Source organism: Ambystoma mexicanum, chromosome 5p, assembly GCF_040938575.1.
Source record: "Ambystoma mexicanum isolate Mex_15411 chromosome 5p, UKY_AmexF1_1, whole genome shotgun sequence".
NCBI lineage: Eukaryota > Metazoa > Chordata > Amphibia > Caudata > Ambystomatidae > Ambystoma > Ambystoma mexicanum.
In genome coordinates this window covers 1,140,051,523-1,140,066,514 of record NC_090930.1, presented here as the reverse complement: position 1 = coordinate 1,140,066,514, position 14,992 = coordinate 1,140,051,523, and the positions used below count along the sequence as shown (strand labels likewise).

The window sequence follows — 14,992 nt, the reverse complement described above, 5'->3', positions numbered from 1 at the left end:
ACAAAGGGATTTTTTTACACAATATGGCATTGTTAAAACAAGGCATTATACAACCATCTGTATCCCCATGTAAGATGATCCAGAAATTGCGACCTTTGAACAACTTTGTTGAAGCCGAGTTTCCGGGGGTACCAAATCCTGTCATCATTCTCTGTAACATCCTGACTGGCTCGTCCCATTTTACAGTAATTGATTGAAATAAAGCCTTTTTCTCAGTCCCCTTACACCCAATTCCCAGTACCTCATGGTGTTCACATAACGTGGGCAGAGATTTGAGCACAAAGGTTACCACAGTGTTAGTGTAAATCCCAGAGTGTTTTTAACAGGGGCATTCAAATGGATTTGGGAAGCTTACAAGTGCCCAGTCCCGTGGATGACTTGTTGGCCTGTAGTGCTTCAGAGGAGCAGTGTCGAGGAGACACAATCAAGCGGCGCACCCTGCTCGCAGAGAAGGAGTAATAAGTGGACAAAGATAAATTGCAGTATTGCCAGACATAGGTAGTATATTTTGGTCAGGTTTATCATCTGCAGGGAGAAAAGTGATTCCTGGAAGAGACACCACAGTTCAGAATATGCCTATGGTAAAACAGATGCAGCAGTTTCTGGCACTCTGTAACTATTGTAGGTCCTGGACTTTTGATTATTCTAGTTAAACAAGGCCCCTGCTTCAGGCGTTCAAGGAAGCACAGAAGAAGAAGGATCTGATAAGATGGTCAGAGGAAATGAGGACATGTTTTTGGGAACTCAAGACTGTGATCAGTAATGTTCCAGTTTTGGTGACCCCACATTACCAGAAACTTTTTTTCTATTTTCACATACAGATGGAAATGTAATGACAGCAGTCCTGGCTCAAAAATCATCATTAGTTAACAAGCCCTTGGCTTAATGTAGCAGGCTTTTAGATTCAGTTATGCAAGGTCAGTTCTGTGTGAACAAGCTCTTGCAGCAACAGCTTTTGTGATACAAATGTCTTCAGTCAATACTATGGGCAGCCCATTGACGACATAGGTGGAGCATGCAGTTGTTGCTATCTTAGAAAAGTCTACGTCCACTTTGACAACCCAAAGAGTATCGAGGTATGAAGTTATTTTGCCAAATGCTTCCATACATCCGGAGAAGGTGTCACCTAGTGAATCCGGCAACATTCTTAGCCGACCAGTAAAACCTGACAATCTTGTCCACGACTGTGCAACTAATGAGGGAGAAGAAGAAGCGAGGAAGAATGTTAAGGAGGATGCCTCTGAAGAAGGCAAGGTATTCTTTGTTGACGGGTCATCAAGGATTGATCATGGCATCGGTGAGAGGCACGCAAGGATGGCTGTTGTAGCTCTTGTGGATGGGGAATACCGGATTGGAGTGGAGAAACGACTGCTTCCCCATTACTCTGCACAAGTGGCAGAACTAGTGGCACTCATCGAGGCACTAAAGATAAATAAGGGGAAGGCTGTCACTATCTACTCTGACTCTGCATATGTCACCTCCACAGTACATTCTGGGTTATCTAGATGGAAGAAAAGAGGGTTTAAAACATCTGGCGGGACCTCAGTCCAGCATGCTGTGCTGCTATACCGACTAATCAAAATACTGACATTGCCCTTGGAGGTAGGAATAGTGAAGTGCATGGTGCATACTAATAAAACGGATGTAATAGCGGTTGGCAATGATGCTGCAGACAAAGCGGCAACGTAAGCAGCATATTTGTCCTTTTCAGCACCTCCAATAATGGAAATGGTGTCTCAACAAGTACAATTGCCAGTCCCATGTACTGCAGTACCTTTGCTTCAAATAGTAGAAATGCAGGGAAAGGCACCTCAAGAGGAGAAGGAGCTTTGGGCAAAGATTGATGTATGCTCTTGCCTACAGAATTGTTGTGGAGACAGGAAATGATGGGTAAGTTAGTAATGCCCATAGAACTGCTTCTTGTGTTTCTAGAGCAACTACATTACCTGTCACATATGTCCTGACAACAAACAGCATCAGAAATCCTGGAGCAGTGGTTTATACCAAACATTCACGAACAGATAAGTAGGGTTGTATGGAAGTGTGTAGTTTGTAAAGAATTCAATCCTGGTAACACCATGAAAGCAGTGAGAGGGGTAATTCCATGGCCTTGATGTCCCTTGAGAGAACTGCACATTGAATTTGTTTATATGCTACAAACGTATAATAATGTCAGGTATTTGATTGCAATGTCCATTTTCCAGATAGCTTGAGGTTGGTCCCTATGTGTACCCTAATGCAAAATTGGCAGCAACATTTCTGGAGAGGGAGGTATTTCCATGGTGGGGAATATGTGAGGTTCTGAGATCAGATAATGGGACCCATTTTTTCTATACATTATTTGCAGAGATTACAACCCTGCTGGGGATCAAGCACAGGTGGTGCTCTGTGTACCACCACAAGCCGATGACATAGTTGAAAGGCTTAATGGTGTGCTTAAAATGCAGTTGTCTAAATGATATAGTTAATTACAAAAAAGTTGGTTGTGCTGTTTTCCGTTGGCCCTGTTATATTTATGAAATAAGCCAGGGAAAGAGCACGACTTGAGTCCTCATGAGCTGGTGATGGCACATATGATTGTATATACCAGCCACAGCCGCAAGCACAGGTTCAGATGCACATAAGTCAGCAGAGATTCTTGAAGAAGTGTTTGGGGAATATCTTCGGGCCTTGACTAAGAGTGTTAAGATTGTGGGCCTCATTACGAGTTTGGAGGTAGCCATGCCCCTAATAAGGGCATGGCTGCCTCCAAACTCGGGTGCGGGTTCCATGAATGAGGAATTACCGGGCCATTCCAACCTTGGAGGACCCGGTAATTCCTCAGTCAATGTACCCATCCCCATTCGAGCCTGCGTAGGGCTCAATGGGAATGGGGAGGGAGCGAACAACGGGCCCGTTAATAACAGGGCCATTGTTAGATCCCTGGTCCCCTCGTGGGACCCACAAAGGATGTCTGGTCTGACCAGACATCCAGAGCGGGTCCCGCAAGGGGACCTCGTAATTGGGCGGAATGGGTTTAACAGCTCCGGCACCTTTACCGGCGCCGTTAAACCCATTCCACCAGGATCAGATTGAGGCCCTGTGTCTTCACAGATTACAGCATCATATCAGCAAGTAACGGGAAAAGACATCAAGGGACAGGAAGATCGATAGCAACCATTGCTACGGCCCAGGGACTCGATCTACGTGCATTCCTTTGTTCGCTGCTGGAATGAACAGCATTTCCATGTGCCTCATTGAGTGATCCTTGCTACACCGGTTACAGTCAAAGTGTAGGGAAACAAAACTTGGATCCGCATCCTTGATGTACAAAGGGATACCGGAGTCCCTCCACTGACACCTGGGGAAGAGCTATCTGAAACAGATAAGTGGGCCCTAAGGAGGCACAGTTCATGCCAGGGAAAGTGAGAGGTGGCACATAGAGAACGAGAATTGTTATTCAGACTTCATTTCCATGGTAAATGTTCTTAATAGTAGGAATATAAATGGGTCTGAGTCATCAAGTACTATGGATATGGCCGAGAAATTATTAAGAGCACAACAAGACCTTGACATAGATTTTGCAAATAATGATGATAATGTACATTTAGAAACCGTAAATGAAGCACACGACTTTCAATCAGATAATATGTGGTATGATTATATGAGGATGGTGGGGAGAGAGAGAGCGACGGGGACATGTTATAGTTGCTCTGTTATCCCCCATGTTTCTGGTTTCCCTAGATGATTTATTCCTGTAGAGGTAGAGGTAGCAGAGGCATGGTGTCTAGTACACCAAGCCTTGTGCATGGTCCGAGGGCAGTTTCAAGTGCAATCTGTAGCAGCTTCTACCCTTCCAGTCGAAGAAGAATATTTACCATCAGAGGGGCAAAAACAGAAGGATGTCAGTTGCATGCAAAGAGTAGAGTTCAATCTTGAAGGTCTAATTATCGTGAACAATAAATGGGAGCAAGAGGTGAAGAGTTTCAGGAGGAGTGGTGGGAGTTCCTGAAGAAGGGGTGACACAAATAAACCTAGTATGTGGAAGTGTATTAAAAATGTATGTGAACTTTTTAACATGGCTCAAGGAGCCAGAGAAACCTGTTACTTACACATTTTTCTCTGTGGTTAAGGGTGATGGCACAGTGTCTGAAGGTATGAATCGAAACTGCAGCATCACGCTTTGCTGATCTGGCTGGAGGTACGGCAGCGCTTCTCGACTTGTACTGGTCCTGTGGATCATTCTCCAAGAAGCAGTTACCCCCGGCGTGGCATGGTGTTTGCAGTCTCGCCCCCATGAATGTGCCTGTATTTGTGGTTCCCCAGAGCCACCTGACATACTCAAATCCAAAATCTGAGTCTACATGTGTGCCACATTTGTGCCCCGTCCCCCTTAGATCCCTTGAGCCATTAGATATGGTCAATTTAGGAACTTTACAGACTTTAGTAGAAATAGACTCCTTAAAATCATCGAGAAGATCAAACTACATCTCATCAGCATCCAGTAGGCGCTTATGAACATTCCTGAACAATGTCAACTATTTACTCAGATATAAATATTTTTTGCTTCCTTTTTGGCCCCTGGCATACAAACTTTAAAATCTCAAAATTGTTACACATTGTTCCCTATGAATTATTATTATTTATGAATTCCTCAGAATTAGCGTTTTGTGCAATTAAGGAAGAGCTCAGGGCCTTGAGGCTTGTAGCATTGCAGAATTGATATATCCTCAACCTCCTAATGGCTATGGACTATGGAGGCTGGGGTTTGCCAGAAGATCAGGAGTACGTATTGTACATGTGCAGCTCCCAATGATTTGAACAATGGAACTCTGGCCTGAACGATTGCTGCATTGCATAACCTGATGGGGGCCATGAGGCGGGAATTGTTGATGACTCTTTTTTGGACTCTCTTTTTTCTTGGGTGCATTAATGGATAAGAATAACTATGGAAATGCTCATATGTATTTTTGTCTTTTTTACATTCTTTTTTGTTCCTGTCAACTATGTGTATAGTGCTGCTCTGCCCCAAGGCCTAGAGTCACTGCAATGATTGTCATGAGCCTGTGTAAGATTAGGGCCACTACCATTCCATCTCACATGGGTACTCAGAGTGATTCTGAAATAACTACAGGAGTAGTCTTGTGTCCTCCAACAGGCCGGGGTGAATATGAATATGCATGGGTGCGAGGGGACTAATATGAGAGATGGCTATAAGGTTTCATTCCCCTGAGAAGGTGAGATTGATGAGCAGGAAAATGGTTTGTTAGTTAATGTATTGATTAAAAGGCGGGAATGTTGGGGTAGTTATTAAGGGTCCGACTGGTAAAGAAAAATTTGAATTGCATACGCACTATTGGTGGCTAGGGTGACAGCGATGTTGACATAATGTGGCAATTTAGCATGAATCAATTGTAGCTAATGGGAATGAGATATGCATTGTTTTAGTGGTGTTTGTGTTTTAGTTGATACATCTTCGAATTATATATGCGTAGCATGATACATGTACAACACTTCTGATACGATGTAAATGCAATATAGTTGTGTCAGGCCACATAGCGCTTAACAACCAGGCAGCGAGGAGCTCTACATGAGCATGCGAGGTAGGAGATTTGCAATAGGAAAATAAGTGTGAGGGGATGCGGTAGTCCTGACCATACATGTATAGGTACACATGAGATCTGTTTTATCACAGAGTTTTCTGATAAATTTGAAATTGTGCTGGCTGAAAACCTGGGTTGGGTAATTGAACTCGGTGTGACTAAGAAACTAGTTTTACAAGGTTGGGGAAAGACATCAGCATTTGCGATGAATATCAGATGGTCACCTTCAAGCAGGATTCACAATTGTAGAATAAGTATCACTTATCTAGTGGGCAGGTGAAAAGGGAGGTTTGGTGTTTCTGGGGTGTACCTTCAATGGGACCTTCAGTGTGCCACTCATAAAATATGACATATCCAAGAGGTGAAGCTATCTCAAACATTCCATGCAAGAAGAAAATTGCAAAGAGACAGGAAATCAAAGGCCACAGTCCGTGGGAGACCAGGTGCCTTTACATGGAGCACATGGTAGCAGAAGGCCTTTGAACTTAAACATGCCTCTGGATATTACACATGTGAGTGAGGCATCAATATATGGGGACCCAAGACAGTGAGCCTCATTACACGGATGGCAGAGAACCATGGCGCTATTAGCGCCATGGTTCATGCCGGTAAAAAAAGGGGAATTACCGCCCCATTCCAAGTTTGGCGGGGAGGTAAATCCCCCTTCCACCAATGCCCTTCCCCATTCCCATTTTTGCCCCATAGGGCATAATGGGAATGGGGAAGGTGCTAATTGCGGTACCGTAATTAGCTCACTGGGTCCATTTGCGGGCTGGTTTTTAACACCTGCAAAAAGCAGGCGTTAAATCCCCCAACCGGCAAAGGGACCTCGTAGTAAGGCGGTAAGGATTTACCGGTACCAGTATTTTACCGGTACCGGTAAATCCTTACCGCCATCCGTGTAATGAGGCCCAGTAACACATGCCAATAGACATAGAACTCTGTATATTCACGTGTAAACAAATAGCTCTGCACATACACATACACACACACACAAGCACACATGCAGTGTAGGTCAAAGAGTAAATCAGACAGTGCACACATTCCTGTGATGGCTGGTTGCACCTAGATTCCTGGTACAATGCACAACAGCTAACACCACATTACATAATGGTATCATTCCCCTGGCAGTCACTCATGCAGTCCTCACTCCACTAGTCCAAAATATGCTATCTCTTCCTGAGACCCTGTCATTGTCAAACATGCACTAGTGTGCATGGCACAACTCCAAAAAGAATATAACTGCCCCGGGTACTACTTGCAATAGAATCCCATGGAACAGATAGTTATGCACAGTAATAAAGTTAAGAACTCTCAAAGGCAAAACAATATCTAAGACAGGATCGATACGTTATGTTAAAAATGTCGGATGCATGCCCTGATCTAGTAACCCACCATATTATGGACCAGTGCTTAAAAGACTGTAGGCACACAATTCATGGTACATTGTCCACACATACATTTGCTGATGTATGGCTTTCGATAACTATTTCCTTGTGATTAAAGAGAACTTGCCACGCACACTTCCCTGCTCTGATGCTTTTGTTTCACCCAGCATGAGATAATCACACAGACAGCAAAGGGAGTTATCGATGGATACATCCTGGCAGTGGTCCACCACATACTACCCAAGCAACACTAACTGTCACAGCAGAGGTTCAGGATAGCAGCCTGGTACCCATTGAAGGCCGGACATTGCCACCCAACAGTTGTTCATAGCAGCCACTGCCATAGTACCCCTGCAAAACTGTTCATAAACCAGAGGTTAGCAGACAGACACATGGGAGGAGGAAGAGGAAGAAAGTGAGCAAAGTTGTGTGCTTGATGATCAGGGTCTTGTGGAGGAGGCAATGTTGAGGTCTCACCTGATGATGTGTGTTTGTGACTGCCTACACACTTGGGGCAGCACACATAAACACCCACCAACATTCCAACAGGTTTGTTTTTTTCCCCTATGCTGATGACACACAGCTTTTACCCCATCACAATTTGGAACGTGAAGGAACAGCTAGATGCTTAAGATCCTATCTTGAAAGCATGGGTGATTGGATGAGCCAAATTTGGCTGAAACGTAATGGAGATACGACTGAAGTCGTGGTGGTAGGCCCACCGGTGCTCAGTGCTTTCGACAAATTAGTTTTGGCCATTGACCATGGAACCTTAACCAATCACATCTCAAACAGTAAAAAATCTTGTTATTAAAATCTTGGCCTCTTTTTTAATGGAGGCTCAGTTAATTTCTGTTTGTAGTGCTGGCTTCTTCAAACTTAAACAATTGAAGAACGTAATGCCATACATTCCAAATAGTTGTCATGCCCTGGTCATAGCTGCCTACCTTTACGGTAGCCTTGACTATTGCAATGTGGTGTTGTTGGCGTAGCCTTCTATGTATCATTTATCATGCATACCATGGCGAAGGTTGTCTTTCTCTGCAGAAGACATTTCAGCGTTAACGTCTTGGGCGGGCACTGCATTCTGCTTCTTCTTTTCTTCTTGATGTCCCGCTGTTTAATCAGGAACGTTGTGGTGCCCGTGCTTTCTCAGAACTCGCTTACTATGGTCCTTCAAGGTAATTCTTATTTTAATCAATTTAAAGCCCAGCTCAAATCCCATCTGTTCATGTAATCTTGCAGCCTGTCTATTGGTATTCTGTAAGCGCCATGACGCCTTTGGTGAAAGCTGTGTTATATAAATACTACATAGATAGATAGATAGATAGATAGATAGATAGATAGATAGATAGATAGATAGATAGATAGATATAATGTCTGCTGAAAAATGTATCCTGGGTCTTGTTTCCTGAGTGAGACTAAACGAATTATGAATTATCTTTCCACCTGGGATCACCGCCCCTAGTTTTGCAGAATGCATTGTGGACATGTATTCCCATGGACCATGTATAATGAATGAGGAAGGGTACATTTTGGGAACTATCGTCCAGTCTGTAGTGAGTGAAAGAGCATGCATTGTGGCATTTGGCAACAGGTTACATTCAAGCTTTCATCAAGGGATACTAACCTTAAGGAATGTTGCAATCCTTCAGATGCTTACCCCTAGACATACCCAGGTTTCAGAAACAACATTTTAGAACACTCTCTTTCCCTCATCTCTGATATAGAAATGTCCATCTGAGTGTCATTCTTCCTGATTCTATTCTTTTAACCCCTTAAATATGCCAGTGTCACACCTCACCTCGACGCCGCTCACTCCTTAGCAATCAACCTGCCTCTTGCCTTTTTGTTCTTTGAGGTGAAATGCTTTTCTGAATAAGCTTTTCACAAAAGTGCAATCAATTATCAATGTGAATCGAATGTCACCGATTCTAAAACATGATGGCAATATCTAAGCCTCGAGTGTGAACCTAGGCCGGACCCTGTTTGAACATGCCTTCAGGTCCAGTAGAGCCATATCACTGCACACATTTGATCATGTCTTCACTATAGGATATCAGCATGCAATGAGACATGAAACATAATATTGGTCCTATATGGGACATTGCTGGCTGTAGATGGGCAGTTATATAATATCTGGGTATTTGAGGCCACACCAGCTGCATGCTGGCAATGCACTCTCCATGAACACAAGATTGATGTCACTGGACAAATGAGGCAGCAGAAGTATTTATTAAAGCCAGTACTATTAGATTTAGAAAATTGTGTTGTGATAAAACCCTTTTCACAGGCCTTCCAAAATGACAAAAGATCCCTGTATATCACGGTGAGCTTGGTCACTTGCATGGTTTTGTATAATAATGTATAAGAACATCAAGGCAAATTCACTACCTGACTTAAAGTAGTTGTTGTACATCCCTGTTTTAATTGTAAAAAGTCAATGCTGTCACTGTTGGTAGGAATGGCTTCAAGAAAAGGGCAAACTCTGCTCTAATTTGGCATTATAGTGCCTATTTTCACTTTTGAGTATGTTAACAAAAAGTGGAAGTGGGAGAATTTGAAATGAAGCATTCACACATGCTTGCTCAAATTGGTGGTGGAACTTCACACAAGCGCATGGGTGGAAATACAAACTAACAACACATGTGTCTTTGTAAACAAATCATATACACAATGAGAGACGTAAAAAGATATAGATTGTGCCACACCTGTTATTTGATTTATACTTTGCACACTCCCTGGAAAAGGTGAAACCTTTTCTCCCATGCCCGGGCAGCATTTACATAAATATGCTGAGGAGTGGGGAATTCTGGGAATGTGCCCAAAATATGCCTAAATCGTTCATCACCAAGCATTTTGAGGGCTGCAAATAGGATTAACACATTATTTTGGTTTCCTCAAAGTGTGCTGTTATAGTGGGCAATATTTCAAAATCCTGCTAAGGCAAAATCGGATCACTGCACACTCTACTAGGGTAGGCCTCTCTATGCTCAATAGGAAATGTGTTGGTTTCTCACTGCAAACAATTCTTTCGCCACATATGTTTACAGGTTTGCAGTGCCACAACTGATTGAACAAAGATGGAAGGGATATTTTGGTGTGAGGTAATAGACTACTTTCGAGCTAAACAGACAAGTAAAAAGATGAATGAGTTCCACCCATATGGCACGCCATACATTGGACCTTGTGTTCTTCCAACACACACTAATTACGATTACTACCATTCGTCTTTTGACTTGGACTGGTCATTTCCTGGTCGATTTTATCACCGCCCTCCATGTTTAGCCCGAACCATGTACTGGTCTCCAGCCTGATTCACTGGTGCCACTACACTGTGCAATCGTGTTCGATGGCTCTTGAAAGATCTATACCAATCACACTCAGCCATGGACTGATGACAGCTTAAGATCATTATCATGTTTAATCATGTGGTGTTCAAGTGGCAACTCGGGCAAATTACGAACTGCCTATGGAGCAATGTTATTTACATCCTTCAGTGTCCGTGTCACTTGCTAGAAGTGGGAATGACGACGACGAATATCTGCACACATCTTAGCGAGCATAGATCACGAATATGGACAGTGTGTTGCTGCACCGATGGCTCAACACTTCATAGCCAAAAACCATACTGAATAAGATTTACACTGAATGGTGGTAGACCAAATGACTCAAGTCAATACTCCATGCAATACAGACTCACAAAATTGGAGCAACGTTGGATTTTATAGATTAAAAGCACACGAAATTGGCCTGAATGAAGACATTCAATGGCCTTTGCTATTACAACGTTGAACTGATGCTCTTATGGTTCCGTTTTAGTTGGCCTTCTCCACAGGCTGCATTTAACAAGGAATTAATCACCACGAGCATAAGAAGCTTTTTTTAAAGAAGCTTTTTTTTACATTTTGTTTGTTCCTTAGATACACGTATTCCAGTCATATCAATTGGTAGGTTGGCACACATACCCGGGTTTTGATTTTTTGCTTTTTCCCAATGTTCTGGCCGCTCACCAACACGGTGTTCAAAATATATGCGTGCCCTTTAAGAAGACTATCTCATTTATATCACGTGATACATATACGCACGTAACACTGGGATTGCTTTGCCTTCTGGGCTCTGACCAGGAATATTTAAGCGAGTAGTGACAGTGGTCCTGTTGTTAATTGCCGCCCTATTAACACAGCGGATATGGAGTCTCGGTCACAAATGTGTTCCTGATTCCGAAACTGCTACTGGAGACAGACCGGTGAGTCATAAGTTTTCGAACTCCGCAGTGCCCCAGAGTGGGATGCAGAACTGGCTCCGCCCCGCGAGCGGAAGTACTTCGGGGGTAACAACCGGCTTTGCTGCCTCTGAAGGACATGCGCAGGACACGGGCATGCTTGACCCTGTGCAGCTCCCGCCACATCGGTTGGTTTTGAGTCCACTCAGTAGGAGGGAATGTGTGTACCTTCCCACGATTGAGCGCCGCAGCGGCTTCAAGTGTGTGCTTCCACGAGGGCCAGCAATCGGTTTTGCTGGCCTCCTGGGCAGTTACGCCTCGTAGTATCCAACAGCCGGTGATGGAAAATGATACTGTTGGTTGAAATTGCAATTGAAATCAACCAGGTTGGATATATTGATGCAGCTAACACTTTTGCATTGTTGTTTTTATTGCTTCAGATGTTGCGAGTAAGAACCCATAAGAAGTGGCACTTCCACTTCAATTACATCTCTACCTATTGTAACGGAAGAATTGGGTCTCACAGCAATGGAGACGTCCTCCCTGATACTGACAAGTTGGCTAATGGAGGTAATTACAACAATGACCCCATGATGCAATTCATTCTTGGCAATGCGCAACAACAGCGGAGTAACAGATAGAAATAGTACCAGTCTATATTTAGCATAGCTAATTGGCGTCTGCATTGTATTCTCTACATGCTGTAGGAACATCGCCAGTAGAATTCACGAGAAGAATAGTGGTGCAAAAAACTGGTTGCATCAGTGAAGACGATAAATGTGTGGTCTACGACGGAGCCCAAGTATCTGTACAAACACGGAGGCCTACTCCAGACAACTTGCACCTGTAATAACAACTCAGGTAAGATATAATAATCTGAAGCCTGAACCACTGAGTGTAGCAAGTACATTAATGCAAGACAGTGGACACCCAAAAACTGCCCCTGTAAGTGTCCTGGGTTGAATGTCATTCCTTTAGACAGAGCATTTGCTAACAAGCAAGCATTCTCAAGTCCTAATCGCATCTTCCCCAGAGACTCTGTCCCCGATGTGGGTGTGCTGGGTGTGGGTGTTCGCCTCCTTTCTGGCAGTGGTAACAGCACAACCCTTCTGAAATAAATAGGAACATTTCTTTTTTTCCAATTCAAATTAACTCAATGTTGATGATGCTGCAAGATGGCTGAGGCATCATATTGACAAAGGAGAATGCTAGGTTTTTTAATAAATGGTGTATACTGTTAAATTTAGAGATTGATTGAAACATATGTTCTCTCTCTCTTTCTCTTTGTCCTCCTCTACAACTGATGGTATTCACCGAAGGATGGGAATGCAAAATGTACAAGAACAAAAACAGTTGAATACTCGATGAATGAAATCAACACACACCACTTTAAGTTATTCACGTAATTGGTTCTTTTTTATCTGTATGTCCTGATGAGGTGCACTGGTTGGAATCTGTTCAGCTAACTAGTTTCCCGAAACTCGAGTCGACACATGTTTAGCCCTATCTCCATAAAGGAGTCAGGGTGTACTTGGTTTCACACACAAATTATGCGGCAATCGATTATAATCGAATAAATGTGACAATATACGCCATTCTCTGAATATATGTTGATGCACTTTACTGGATGACAAATAGTGTCCAGCATCTTATGGTCTAAGGGATAGACCAGTAGTAATTATTTCAGAACCGAAATTAGGCATTGCTTTGTTTGCACAAGTATGAATGATTTTTGGTTTGAATGTGGACGAAAGCATTTGAGATTAATGCATTTGATATATGAGGTCACTGGTCGATGTGGTGTTTTTCTTTTATAATTAGATTTTAACGATTGTTGATTCACGATTGTCTCTTTTTGTACACATTTTATGATGATGATGGTCATATTATAAAAAGTAAGAAAAGTAATAAAATAATAAATATGTCTTTGACTACATGTTAATTCTCTAAGCAGTTCTTTCTTAGCCGAAGGTATTGTTCCTTGTTTTGTGATTAAATAATTATAAATGCATAGAGGGTTTGCACTTGTCGACTGACAATTGCACTTGTGAAGATAATTATCATACCTGGGAATATGAATTATTCAATATGCTGAGGTATTATGTGAGAAATTCTATCACTCCAAATGCCTAACTAATACCCAATATATACAATAGGAGAACTTCATAATTACTAATCAATTTACAACCTCCCCTGCTCTTGAGAGTTCATGTGTCTAAAGAGCTCTGTGACCAGATAGCGATGTTCTTCCGAGATAAGATCAAACATATTCAGCATTTAAACAGGCATTAAATGTCATGCCCCTTTCCAGTTTAGAGAAGAGCCTTGGCCTATCACTACAAGCTCTATCTTTACTGGTTTTGTCTCGACTCCCACCAAGAGATCTAGCTTGGATCCATAAGATCAGATTGAATTGACTTGGGATCGGTTGTCTGTCAGAATGGTCCAGGATCAACCACTTATTCTGGCACCAGTGTTATCTCATGTTAACAATAATTTTATTAAAGACAAGTAAACACCTGTGGATTTAACCAGGTTATAATAAAACCAGTGCTTAACAAATCGTTCTAGATTGTTCTAACCCTGCAAATCTAAGAATTAATTTGCTGCACTCTTTTGGGAAGAAGACGGCAATGGAGCAGCTGCCAAATTATATATTTAAGCATCACACTCTCTCAGCACACACCAGGACTGGTTTCTGCAAGCAGTGGTGTTGAATCGGTTCAGTTATCAGTCTCAGACGATCTTAAATGCACCATGCATGGATGAGGTGTTGCTGTGCTGCCACTTCTCCAACCCTCAACGGCTTTTAACGCTCTCAAGCACTCTGTTCAGGGGCAGGTTCAGTAGCCTGGTTATCCTCTCTTCTATCAGATTAACAACAATCAGTGGCCTCAGTCCCTTCTCTTTCAGATACTACTCCCATTTCTCATAGAGCCCCCCCCCGGCCCCCAAGACTCCTCACTTTCACATTAATATTTAACATTTATGTAGAGGCATTGGGGATACAAATCCATTATTTTGAGTTTCTGCTGTATTCGTAAGCCAACCATAAACATATTGTGTTCTAGATGGAATGGAAAACTGGCAGCTCGGTGGTCCCTCTTTGCCACTGTCTTAATACCATTCAGGAGTGGATGGATATGCACTGTGGCTAAATATGAATTCAGAGAAGATATAGGCTATTATCGTAAGGTACCCTGAGGATGTCTGCAAACAGTCTTTTTGTCCTCAGTCAACAGGGAACCTTCCTTCCAGTATCTGTGTGTAAAAAAATTAGGTTTTTCAATAAGGCACTCATCCTACTCCCCAGATAAGCAAAGTATGTTTGTTATCAAATGCAGATCGTACAAACGATACTTCCGTTTTTGCCTTCTCATTGTGACTGCTACCATTTCGCTAAGGTTAGACTCTAGAAATAAACTCTACCATGATCTCCCATCCTATCTTTTAAAGCATGTTCAATATGTCCAGAATGCTTCTGCAAGGCTTTTGTCATGAACACATGGTGTCTACACTGGCTCCCAGTAAAGAGCAGGGCCCTATTGAATACTTGTGTCACTCATAAGGACTTGTATGGACATGGTTATCTTTACTTCAATGGCACACTGAAGCGCCACGTACCTATGCGTTCCCTTCATTCCAACACAAGTTGTATGCTTCAGATCCCCAACCATTCGAGTGAAATAATGGGGGGGTATTGTTTTTTTTGCTAGAGGCCCCTCGATTCTGGAATACCCTTTCTCTGTCTATCATTACCACTGATATCCATCCTCGGTGTTCAAAGGACTTCGAGA

The 14,992-nt window shown here is 42.7% G+C and overlaps 1 long non-coding RNA gene across 1 annotated transcript; it reads left to right on the top strand.

The window, feature by feature from the left end:
* The first annotated feature begins 11,641 nt into the window (after positions 1-11,641).
* On the top strand, positions 11,642-13,066 carry LOC138481753 (uncharacterized). Its single transcript, XR_011274382.1, has 3 exons — positions 11,642-11,765; positions 11,903-12,056; positions 12,515-13,066. It is a non-coding gene; the product is annotated as an uncharacterized lncRNA (long non-coding RNA).
* The last annotated feature ends 1,926 nt before the right edge of the window (positions 13,067-14,992 follow it).